A 12,521-nucleotide genomic window follows, 5' to 3' on the forward strand; every position below is an offset into this window, starting at 1 on the left:
CTTGTAAGGACGGGATGGAGGAGGAACATATGAGGCCAGACCACACAGTAGTGAGGAAAAATTGTCGCTACAATTAAACAAACCCCCTCCAAATTTTCTTCAGTTGTACCCAACTGGATTCTCCTTGTATTTTTTTCCCCATGAAGCCAGTCAAAACAAGAAATGGCCTGCATCTCATTAACGCCTCATGCAAGCCCTCGCAGTGCACGTCTCGCAGGTGGGGAACAGGGCTGTCGAAAGCAGCAGCGGGGTCCCGCGCTGCTCCCCGGGATGGCGCAGGCAGTGCCATCGGTACGTACAGACTCTGCCTCACCCTGCACCCACCGACACGGAGCACACTTTGTAATGTGCTTTGCACCACAAACACCCTGAGGTAGGATGGGGTTTGCCCTTGAGGCTGAAAAGAGACCGCGTTGCTCATCTGCTAGGGCTATTTTTGGTTACCGTGCAGTGTTCAGTTAAGCCCCTTCATCCCAGCAATCCCCACACAAAGAGGTGTTGCTGGTAGCCATGGGCTGCATCATCCACAGGCCGAGCTTAACATTTGCTTTCATTTAAAAACAAACCAAAAAAGCCACTGGCTTGAGAAGCTGGAGCGGTGAGGACACCAGGGGCCGACCTGCCAGATGGCAGCTCTGCACGGCAGCGAGGATGCTCGCTCGCCGGGGCCGGGAGCCAGGTTTTCGCCAGGGTTTGCGCTCCGTGAGCTCGCAGCCAAGCTGTGCATCATCCCAGTCTAATGGCATGCACGGAAATCACGCAGCACTGGCAAGGCTCGAAGCCCCAGCATCTGGAGGAGCTTGGACGGAGGCATCGCTGCCTGGTCCAAGTCCTGCTTGCAGATGATGAAGTATTCTGGAGAAAACCAGGCAGGATTCGTGGGGTCAAGCAGTAGGTGATTAATAGGCCATTACCAAAAAGTTGTGATGCCATGGACTGGAAGCTGGAAGGAAGGGAGGGAGCTTGCCAGGTGCAGGTCAAATAGTCTGATTTTGGGGAATAAACATTCACGCATGGTTACTTTTGAATACGCCCCCTCTGCAGTGCTGGTAGCACAGATGTACCGCTGCATGGGGAACCAAGAGGAATAAAAGAGCCATGGCCAAAAGGCTGCTGGTCCAGCAGGGAGAAAAGGCTGAGATAAAACTGGCTGCTCAGTTTTGCCTAAGCCAAAAGGCCTGTGAATCACCAGTCCATTCCTCCTCAGTGAAGAGCTGTCCCTTCAGTGACAGCACAGGCTAATGTCTGTTTCCTTGTGCCGTACACTGATCTGATTTTGCTACATCAGAGGGAAGCTTATGAACCCATCTGCAGTTAGTGTATCAGTGCGAAAAGTGAGCTCTTTTGCTACTTAGCTTAGATAATAGAAAGCTCTTTTTTAAATCTTGGAAGAAAACTCCCTTTCATTCCATTTATGAACATATCGTGTTAGTGTTCCTGGGAGCGATGGGAGGATTTTGTCTGGTGCATTACTGAAACGCCCTCATGTTTATTAATATTTCCAAATCGGCCCAAGCCCCAAGCACATCATTACAAAGGCAAACAATAAACAATCATACATTTAGCAAATTCGACATCTACCACGAAGGACTGTTTATTGTATTGCAGGATTAGCTACACACGCTGCCTCTCACTGTGCTCACAGCTCAGCAATATCAAACCCCTACAAAAGCCCTGGAGACTCCCCAGGCCCCGCTCTATTACCCTGCCTGGCAGATAAACATGTGCACGGGAAATCGGTGTAAAGCACTGCCTGAACATGAAAGGAGAGGGGGAAATGAACTGCTTGTCATGCCCAGAAATAGGAAGGATCCAAGCAATCAGAGCATCCCACCTGCCCCTGACGTCCCACGATGCTCATTGAGATTCAGAGGGAAGCGCAGCGCGGTGCCACCAGCCAAGAGCATCCCGGCTCGGGGACGGGCAGCTCCGAGCAAGCACCTGCTTCCCTGGGATCGGATCCAGCCAGCGCCCGCTGCTGCTGCCACGAAGACAGAAAAGACCCTTCATGACACCAGATGATGTCATCTGCAGGAGAAGAAGGGAACATTCAAGCACGGGGCTCTGCATCAGCAACAAACCTATTAAAAACCTGCCCAGAGTGAAGCCTGGGATTTTAGCATGCCACCCCACTTTCTTATGACCCCTGAGCTGCAGCCAGGGATGAAGAGAAGGGGAAGAATTGCTGCCTGCAGTTTCCAGGAGGAGGTCCTCGAGAGCATAATGAGCAAAAGCCAAAACCAAATGCCCCCTTCAGCTAAGGGGGCCTTGCCTCTGCTTGCACATTGCAATATAATGGCGTATTCCTGATCCACTGGTTGTACCAGTTGAAATCCAGGACAAATGGATCTATGCCATTGCCACCATTGCCCATGGACAGTGCCACAGTCCTAACACTGATCTCCAGGGCAAAAGCCATCACGGCACCCCATGAATGACAACTTCATGCTGTCCCCACACTGCCCAGTGAGCCCACAGTGCCGTGAGCCATTCTGGGGAGCAGTTTGCTCCCTGCCACTCTGCTGGCACAAGGCACGGAGGGACTGTCAGATGCAGGACTGGCTGAAGCCATCGGCGCTAGTGTGACTGTTCCTGTGACTGTTAAATTACATCTCCATTATGTGCATGGTAAAAATTCTTCTACCAATGGGAAAATACACGCGTGGGCAGCAAATTTGATTTGGAATCAAGCAGATGAACCAGATCCTTGGAAACACCACTTTGGAGTGGCTTTCTGCTCCTCTCAGTAAGAATTAAATATTGTATTATCATTTAGCACCTCTAGTAAAGACCAGCAATTTCATTCAGCTTTTTTCTCTGTGCATGCCCCTTTGCATTTCCCAGGGAGATATGCAGAAACCAGTTTGAGAGTCTTGAAAAGCAACATATTCCTCAAGCAACTTAACTGGGAGTTTGTTATAAATTTTCACCAATCTAGCAAGTATTGCACCCTGACTTGGCTGCTTGTGAAAGGGCAGCAAATAGTTTGCAGGCTGTGGGGGAGAGGGAGTTAAAGGATAGCTGGAGTCATGAACAGGGGAGAGGGGTGGCACTTGGCACAACTCAAATACCAAACCTGGCCTCCAAATGCTGAAGCTCTGAGCTGTGAAGCTGTACCACCCTGTCGTCTCAGAATAAGCAAATATTCCCCATGAACTCTTCAGGAGATGCCCTTAGATGAGCTTTGAGGGACATTTGAGAGGGGCACAGGACATCAGTTACTATTTAAAACTTTTCTGCTGTTTCCCTGTATGGTCTCTTAGCAAGTCATTTGCTATTTTCCTTGCTCCTATCAAGCACTGTGTGGCAGTGAGGGCATTTGGTGCTCCCCTCTGGAGGCTGTGAGTCTTAACTCAATAGAGGCTGTAACCTGCAGTTTCCCTTTCTGCGGGCAAATAGCACTTACCTGTACAGGAAAGAGTGGAAGGGACAAGTCCTGGTTAGAAAAATGCTTTGCAATATTGTTTCAAAAGTGCTTTGAGATAGCCTAGGGTATGCAAATGAACATTAGCCGTTAATCTTTGTTTGTGCTCATGCAGTCCTCTTGAAGGGAAAGAATTTGCATGAAAATCGGATTGTTGCTTTCGCCTTGTTTGTTCATTTGGTGACTTGTTTTCAAGAGAAGGATGCTTAGCTGGTCCATCAACGCTCTTTGTTAAACAGGGCTTTTTACAAATTTTCCCTCCCCTGCCTTTGTCTAAACAAGGGTATTGATTATACACAGCTCAGCACCAATTAAAACAAAAAGATCTGAGTTAGCACGAGTAGCAAGGCTGGCATAAGATGTTCTTTTCTGCTCCCTTCCCTTCAGGAGCAAGCCCTAGAGGCCCATCCCTGGAGACCTGGCGGGTTTTTAGGAAGCTGATGGTCAGGGGTGACAAAACCAGTCCACGACTCTGTCCCTGGTGGGTGGCATTCAGCGTGAGGATGCTCTTATCGTTCACACCACTGGTTAGGGAGAGAGCAAAGCGCGCAAAGTTATTTCAAGGAACCTCTTTAAATTAATGTGGCTGGGCCTAACTGTGTATTGGTAGTGCATTAACGTACTAAATTCATCTAACTTACCAAGTTTAGGTTGGTTACTCATTGCTCAACTCTTTCTCCGAACCCATCATTGCAACTCTTGAGGACAAATGCGGCTGTGAGCCGAAAGGCGTCGTTCTCATACAGAAATTCTATTTGCAGAATGTCCAGGCTCTTGAAAGTTGCAAACACTGGACAGCCAAGCAGAAAGCCCTTCCATGTGATGAAGAGCCATATTTCTTGACCAAGAGTTTTGAACAGCTCTGAATAAAGGCCCAAGGTAATGTCTTGGCTCCACTGCCTCAGCCTCGGAGTTCAGAGAGGTTTCACCCCCAAACCCTTTGCCCAGCCTCCTGGAAGTCACCCATCCCTGATGTGAACTCTCAGACTCTTTGCTGAGTGTATACTTTGGCAAATCCACCGGTGCAGCTGAGGATGTGGTAGCACCTGCCGCATTGGTCAGAAGCTCAGCTCTTAGCTAACTGGAAGGCCAGGGGCTTCCTCATCCTATCTAGTTTTAGAGCAGAGAACGAGTAGCGTAACCCCTGAGCATAAACAGGATAGGGTTTGTTCAAGATCGCCATTGTGTGTATGAAAATAAACGAGCAGCATGACAAATTAACCCACTCGTCGTATTTTGTCTTGCCAGTGCCGGACCCCAGGTTTCTCCTGAGGCTCCACAGACACGCCGTTGCAGCAGAGAGACTTCCCCGCAGTGAGACGGCGCTGGCTCACGTGCTGCTGCCCGCTCACGTTGGCAGTGCTCGGGCACTCTGGCACACCCCCTTGGTCCCAAACCCCTGCGCAGAGGGTCCTGCAGCAAGTGCACCATCAACTCTACAGCCCGGCCAGAAGTATTGACCTGTCCTACGCATCTGGCCCCAGTTACAAGGTGAGGCTGGGCTTCAGGGCTTTGTTAACACCATTATGTTACCATGTTAGTGTGTTACCTGCCTTCAGCTTCATAGTTACTCCTCACCCTTGCTCCAACCTCCTCTTCTTTCTCATGCCTACTGCAGTAAACCCAAATCCTGGCTGCTTGTGGCTATTAAAACCCCCTCCCAAGCATGACTGTCCCCTACAGTTCATTTTTGGAGGAAGAAAGGTGAAAAGGCACCCATATTTTCAGACACGTCCCATGCAAAGCCTTTGTAAATGCATTTTGGAGCACATGAGTGGCTTTCTGCTGATGTCAGTGTCAAGGCATAAGCCCTGCACACCCATCCTCAGCTGCAGTTACTGGTCATATTACAGTAGCTTCCTCCAGGATCAGGTTTCCTCCATGTAAACACACAGGGATCCATCTCTGACTTCAGGTCAGCCACCCTAAAGAGCTTAAAAATTTGTTTCCCCTCTACAGATGAGGACCACAGTCACATACAACATTGGCAGCTGTGCCAAGAACCACTCTAGCAGCTTCAGAAGCTTTAGCCTGGTCATGCTTTTCCTCTGCAGCTGCCTTCTTCGGTTGCTTTCCTCCCACCCTAGCCCTGCCTTCCAACTTTGAAGGGCAACTGTCTCACCCAGAGTTTGTACAGGAGCTGTTGTCACTAAACACCAGAGGACTTTGTTTCCTTTGTTTTACTAGGTTCTGTTGTTGTTACAACAACAAAAAACAAGACTAGTTTCTTTTTTTTTTTTTTATTTTGTTTACTTTTAAAAAATCGTGCCAGATTTTGTATACCAAGTTCCAGTGAAGAGCAAATGCTTACAGCGGTTGTAAAACCAGCTTGTTTTCAAAACAGCCTGTACCATGGAAGCAGTCTGAAGGCCAGTGCTGCCAAAAGCACAGGAATGTCGTTGTCTTCCCTGCTTGTCCAGCGATGCTCTGACACTCTGCCTGGCTGAGCAGCCCATCCATACCCCACTGCTGGGTTTTACACCAATTTAAAATCACTGCAACAGAATCACGCTTGGTTTGCCACGTTTTTTTTCTGCTTAAGAAAGTAAATTAAATTGAAAACTGTTTGTGAGAGGTTCAGTTCCAAGGGCAAGGAGGGCGGGGTAATAAAGATTTCTGTAAAAGCTCATATCCATCATACTCTGAAAGTTGTGGTGCGTATGGTAGCCGTGCCCTTTGCTCTGGGCAGAGTTAAGGCAGAGCACTCATTCATCACTTGCTGAGAACAATTTCATGCTGGGAAATATCCAGGGGAGTGGTGAATCAGCCAGAAGACGAGAGTGCCACTCAGCCAGCAAAGAAGGAAAAAAAAAGGCAGATTTGAAAAACAAGGGAGGTCGTGAATGTCACAGGTTTGTGGTCATCAAAGTCTTCCAGGAAAGACCAGGAATGAAATCACTCACATTTTCAGATTGGCAACGTTATGTCTGAGCCTGACCTCAGGGGTCCCTTCAGAGTCAAGAGAGAGAAGGAGACACCAGTAAAGCACGATTCATCCGCCTAATGTTAAAGGCGTGTTCTGGTTTGAGGTAACATGGGCACAGAAATGCCTGTTTCCCTCCACTGACTGTAGCCAACTGTTGGATACTTACATTACGTGTATCTAAAGGTCAATGAATAAATCGCGCCAGGGATGTATTTCTAATGGAGGACGCCAGCTACCAAGTCATGTCAGCTCTGCGCAGGTGTTGCTTGGTGGCATCCTGTGGCCCGTGTTAAAAGCAGTGGTGCCATACCCTTCCTTTAAAATATGGGAAAACAATGTGTATTTTTTTAAATATGTAGAAACTATATTTTTTAAAAATTCATTTTGGTAGTGATCGTAATTGCTCCGCATGTCTCCCATGAACCAATAAGCCACTGCTTTCTACTTGTCAAGAGTCAAGCTTGCACACAAGAAGAGGTGCTGGTGTGTTTGTCTCAGTCAGGTACAAACGTGCACTGGCTCAAGCTTCTTGTGTGATCAGGAGGCAGAAATACAACCCCCTGGCTGTGCCAGCAGTCACTAGCAAATAACACAACTTACCACTTAATAAGGAGATGACAGACACCTTGCATGTGCCCAAGGAACATGGGTATGTAAAGTCAAGCAGCAGAGGGAAACAGATGGAAACGGCATTCAGTGCTGCATAATAAGAAAGAGACATTTATTAAAAATAATTGATAAGAGGAAAAGAGATGGCATTCACTGAATAAAACATTCCTTGCAAGCTATCATACCCAGATCTATATTTAAAATCAGAAAGCAAATCATAGAAATAAGTAAGTAAGCTCGACTTACTAAGAGTTGCAGCTACAGGACGGAAGGAAAACTACAGCTCAGCTGAAACCGCCTTCAAACCTCGGTCTCCGCAGCAGCATCATGGTATGAGGAATGGCAAATGAACGAAGCGAAGCCGAGGCGGGCGTCAGGGCAAGCTGCTGTTGGGGGGAGGCAGCTGGGGGAGCAGGGTGAACAGCACATCCACGCTGCAGGCGAGTCACGGTGCTGCTGCCACGTAGGCAAAGCCGCTTGTCCTGGAGGAGCTGATGGCCGACCAAAGACACCCCGGGTAGCACCCAGCAGAGCACGGCAGCCCGGCTGCCGCCCTCGGTGCCGCGAGCGGGGCAGAGGTGCGAGGTCTCTTGGGAGGTGGGGAAGCACCCCGCGGGCCGTGGGGGTCCTCCTCTGGGGAGGTGGGTGCCCTGAGCTACGGGCGAGAGCGGCCGAAAACCACACGCCATCGGGCTTGTGTCAGCGTGCCAATCCCTGCCCATCTGTCCTCAAGCATGGCTGTGCCAGGGAAGGTGACTTCTCCCTCCTGGGTGAATCAGCCCTGCAAGAGGGTGCTGGGAGAGGGAGGACATCTGCTGCTGAGCATAAGGGGTCGCGGTGTGTGCTGCCACTTTTTGTCACGTGCCTCCCCCTGCACCCGGCATGGCTATTCCCAGGGCCGCTGAGAGCCTACCCTGCCCCAGGCTGCTGAGGGCACACAGGGAGCAGCCCCACGGCACCCCACCGTGGTCCCCTCAGCTTGCCGTCGTGTCCCCCCCTGCAGCATCACCCCACCGAGGCCCCCACCCCGCTCCCACCAAAGGCAGCGGGATATTTTGTCCCTGTCCGGAGCAGAATTGAGCTCAGGCCCTGAGCAACCTGTGTTATTGCTCGGTGGATTTATTTATGCCTGTGGCATAAATAGTTCCTCCTCTCCGCAGGACACGTAACGCCTCTGGAATTCAGCGAGAGGAGATGCAGGCACAGGCACAGGCGGTCTCCGGCGTAGCCGGGTGCTCGCGTGCAGGTACACGCGTGCACGGCCACCCCTGCGCAGCTCCGCGGAGGGTGGCACTCCTCCATCAGCCAGGTCTGCCATTGCCCACACCTTCCAGCCGCCGGCCCTGCCTGCCGCAAACCACCCGAGGTGCACTGTCCCTATAGCATCCCTTTGGGGAAAAAAAAAAAAAAAAAGTGGATTTGGTTAGAAAGCAAAAAGAATGGTATGGAGAGTCAGTTTGCAAATCCTGCGTGTTGTCAACATATTAGGGAGCAAGTTTTTCATGCCACCTGGGGAAAAGAGACTTCTGCAATAGGGCTGTCATGGGAGAAGTGGGAAGTCACTTTGCCCAAATTGCAGTCTACTTAATTTGTACGTCTGTGCCTTCACTGTTGTGTTTCACACACCTGGCCCCCATGCCCACTGAATCCATGGGAAACAAAGCATCCAAAATAAAGCAGCAAGAGGAAAAATAGACACCAAAAGCACAAGTGGCCCAAGAGGAGAATGGAGGATAGGGATACATCGTTGCTCTGGAAAGAAAGAAATACTGTTTAAACAGAGGGATGACCTGAAGGCTGTGCTGTCTGAGTATAAAAAAATTGACTTGGAGGGCACCTGCCCTGGTCCGGAGCTAATGTAAAGCCCTGCCCCTCGGCTGCCCCACAGCTCAGGACTCGCAGAGCTCCTGTGCCAGGAACGTACACTGGCCACAGGAGCAAAAGGGCTCTACGTGTTGTAGGGAGGCAAAGCAAACCTCCTCGGGAGCCGACGTGCTGAGGGGTTGCCCTCAGAGTGGCCAGAACCGGCACGTAGTTTCCTTGCGTTCCCTCTGCTCAGCGTATCTGATCCTGCTGAGACCCTGCTCTGGGTCAGTTCAGTGCCTAATGTGGAAAGACAACAGCCCTTGCTTTGGAGAGGCACCTCAAAACACACGAGCATTCATAACGTGGTCCATTGGTACCTATAGGCTGCAAAACCACAGCGGTATTTTTTCAAAACAAGGCACTTTTAACTATCAGGACCAAGAAGCCTCGGCAGATTCTCAGAGTGGTCCTGCTCAAGGGAAGGCAGCTTTTTCTAGACACCTCTCCACCCGGCTTAGTCCATTACCTGGGGAGAGGAAAGCAAAGCGGAGGCAATAGAAGGAGCAGCAAGGTGCTGAGTGCCCTGCCAGGGGGGCTGTGCAGACCCAGGACCTGCTGCCTGGGCAGGGAGCCCTGCCTCCAACCCACCTCGGGTCCACGAGAAAGCTGAGCCTCTTGGCAAGCCACCTTGTACGCCTAGCTGAAAATAGCACTGTTTTTGCCAAAACATACACTCAGGGCTTGGATTCAACAATGCTGCATCAGCAGCTCGTAATCAAGTTGACACGGGGCTGATTGTTTATTGAAAAGAAAGAGGAGGGGGAAATCGTGATTTGACCGGATTCAATAAAAAGCAAATAAGCCAGAGGAGAGAGGCTGGGGTTTTTTTTTTTTTTGCACATGACGGGAAGTTTTTTCGGTGGACTTGTGACACCTCAGACCTTGACCTGCCATCTCCTCCGCATGCAGCCGGGGTGGTGGGGTGTGAACCCGGGGAAGGACTGGCTCAAAGTCTGAGCAGGACGCGAGGGAGGAGCAGGGCGCAAGGCGTGTATATGAGCTGTCAGTGGAGAAATGGGGAGAAAGAAAATATGGAGGGAGAGGAAAGGGAATGATATAAAATGTAATATGTAAACTGTCAATCACGTCCGTGATGGTTTGTGCTTGGGATATAAGGCTTTCATCTTTGCTCTTTATTTTATATGCGTTTCTTCCCTCTTTGACTCAAGCAAAGCCGATTCCCCCAGGGTAGAATATATTGGCTTTCCAGCCTCCTCTGTTTACTGTCCTGGGTTCCTGGCTGAAGCCGAAGCGATGTTTTTTATTTGCTTGTTTTCTTTTGGTTTGATTCTTGGGATTTTGGACCGCTGCCTCCCAGACTGCCTGAGATATTGCTGTCCTTTCATTCCTGTGCCCACGCCAGGCCCCCCCGCAGCGCAGCACGGGTCCCTCCTCTGCCAAAGGGCAGCCACCGGCATGGGCTGCGCGGGGACTTGTTTTCCAGAGCAGCTGAGCTCTCGGCCCTCCTTGGTCCTCAGCGGGCTCCTGAGCACCCTGACTCTGAAAATCGCATGGCCTGGGGGCATCAGAAGGGGACACAGGGGAAGGGCTGTAGGGAGACGCTGTCCTCAAGCTTTCCAGCCATGGGAACACCCTGCCGTAGATGGGACCTCCCAGCCAAGAGCAGCACCTACGCTGATAAGCAGTAGGAGGAGGGATCTGGAAATCATCATGGGAGAAGGGTGGAAGAGGGCAGTTGCATGCAGAGTATGGCCCAAACCAGGAACCAGGGCAGGCAAACTGGGCTTCAGGGCAGGACTGGGGGCATTCGCACCCTTCCCCGCACCAAGGGTGGCTCAGCCTGGGGTAACTGCTTCCTCTCCAGTCCCCAGCATGGTCCTGGGTTTTCATGTGCTTTCTACAGCTGTCTGCTCCTAACAGAAATACCAGGTTGCTCCAGGGCAGGGAGGCGGCAGCCTCCAGACTGGGCTCTGCAGGCTCTGACAGAGCCCTTGGGGTGGCTGCAGTTTATCTCCCTGTCATGCCGCTTCCAGGACGGAGCTCCGTGACACCAAGCTGAAGGTGGCTGAGGGCTTTCCATTTACCAGGGGGAATGTATTCTTTACCTTATCGACTCAGTCCCCGGGGGCTCCTCTGCTGCTCCGGCTGCTCCTCTCCAGTAATCAGCTTAATCCCATGCGCTCACCTCGAAGTGCCTCCTGCATGATGTCACCCTTCACAGGCTTAGCTGGAAGCCAGGATGGACACTGCCTGCCGCTAGCACGATAGAGGCTGGCCCTCCCAAAACGATAGCGTTACGTGCAAGCAATCTCCCAGCCCCCATTGAAGAATGGGGCTGCACAGGAGCTGTCAATATTTCTCACTCCACGAGCACATTGAGAGGTGACCGGTGGGGATTCACCGCCTGGTGCATTTCTGCAGCAGTGGCTCTCAGCTCCTGTGCTCCCAGAGCAAACGGGATTGCTCGCACCTGGCTCTGGCCAGGAAGGCTACCTCAGATCCCCAAGGAAGGAATATCTTGCATGGGGAGATCCTAAGTCACATTTCAGCCTGTGGTTGTCCCCATGAGGGCAGAGGAAGGAGAAGGAGCCTGCACAGGACTTGCCTGCAGCACGGAGGGCTGCCTCGGAGGTCACCCCAAGCACCTCTAGCCCCTGCCACCATGCTGACATAAATCAAGCCAGTGGGTGTTTCTAGACCCAGGGTCCAGGTGGATCAAAGTTTATTCCTTTCACTGCCATGGCAATTTAAATTAAGTCACGTAGAGGAGGGCTAAGACGACTTACATGCTAAGTTAGTACCTACCTGACAGATTCCACTGAGTTGTGGCAACCAGGTCACAGTCAACGGTGCCCCAAGCTCTTAGTGTCAGTGGAGTGGCATGATCCACCCTACCAGCAGAGCCAAGAGCTGGGGCTCAGCACCCTCAGTCTGAGGTGCTAGTGGATTTTCCTCAGGTATGGATATCCAGGAGCCTGAGCAGCCACCCTACAGAGGTGATAAACTGTTCCTGAAACAGCAACATCCAATGCAAGTTTCAGACTTGCTACTCTAAAACTCATCCTTGTTTTTCTCAGCTTGGTTAATAAATTGGGAAAGCTGAAAACAGGACTCTTTGCAAGCTCTGGGAGTAGCACAGTGCTGGTGCTGAGCTCCTGGAAGTGGTTTTTGGTTTGTTTTTAATACAACCTCTCCCCATAAAATTGATGGAAAATCTCATTGAAAATGAAATAGCTATTTCATTTTCAATCACATAATCTTGGAGGGGAAAACAACTTCTTGGATGCTGATGACGTTCGACACTACTTGTTCTATACAGCCACCAAAACACTGCGAAACAACCTTCCCCAAGGATATCATCTGACACTTGAGTCTTCAAGGCCTTGGTGTCTGGATCTCAGTTCTGAAATTGGACTCCCCCCTGTGGGTTTTTTGGTAATCTTCTGCCACTCTTCCAAATTCCAGCTAAAGCAAGCAGGCTACAAAGGAGGAGATGAACTCAGACTTTTCTCCAAGTCTGTGTGGCAGCTTCGTCACTGCTGGGTCTACTGTCTTCTGCCAGCAAGAAACACGCCTGCCTCTGGTAGGACCAACCCAAACCCAATGATGCAGGCTGGCAGCACAAAGAAATCAAATAAAAGAGTACTTTTCATCTATAAAAGAGGGTCAGATATTTTAAGGTGTGATACCTACCTAAAGAGCCAACTTTTGGAAGAGTTAGTCATCCAAAGGCCA

The 12,521-nt window shown here is 50.6% G+C and overlaps 1 long non-coding RNA gene across 1 annotated transcript; it reads right to left on the reverse strand.

Moving 5' to 3' along the window:
* Positions 1–1,572: 1,572 nt before the first annotated feature.
* On the reverse strand, positions 1,573–11,050 carry LOC138688854 (uncharacterized). Its single transcript, XR_011327660.1, has 3 exons — positions 10,892–11,050; positions 6,951–7,049; positions 1,573–2,028 (listed from the first exon to the last, which is right to left on the reverse strand). It is a non-coding gene; the product is annotated as an uncharacterized lncRNA (long non-coding RNA).
* Between the last annotated feature and the right edge of the window lie 1,471 nt (positions 11,051–12,521).

This window comes from Haliaeetus albicilla, chromosome 13 (genome assembly GCF_947461875.1).
Source record: "Haliaeetus albicilla chromosome 13, bHalAlb1.1, whole genome shotgun sequence".
NCBI lineage: Eukaryota > Metazoa > Chordata > Aves > Accipitriformes > Accipitridae > Haliaeetus > Haliaeetus albicilla.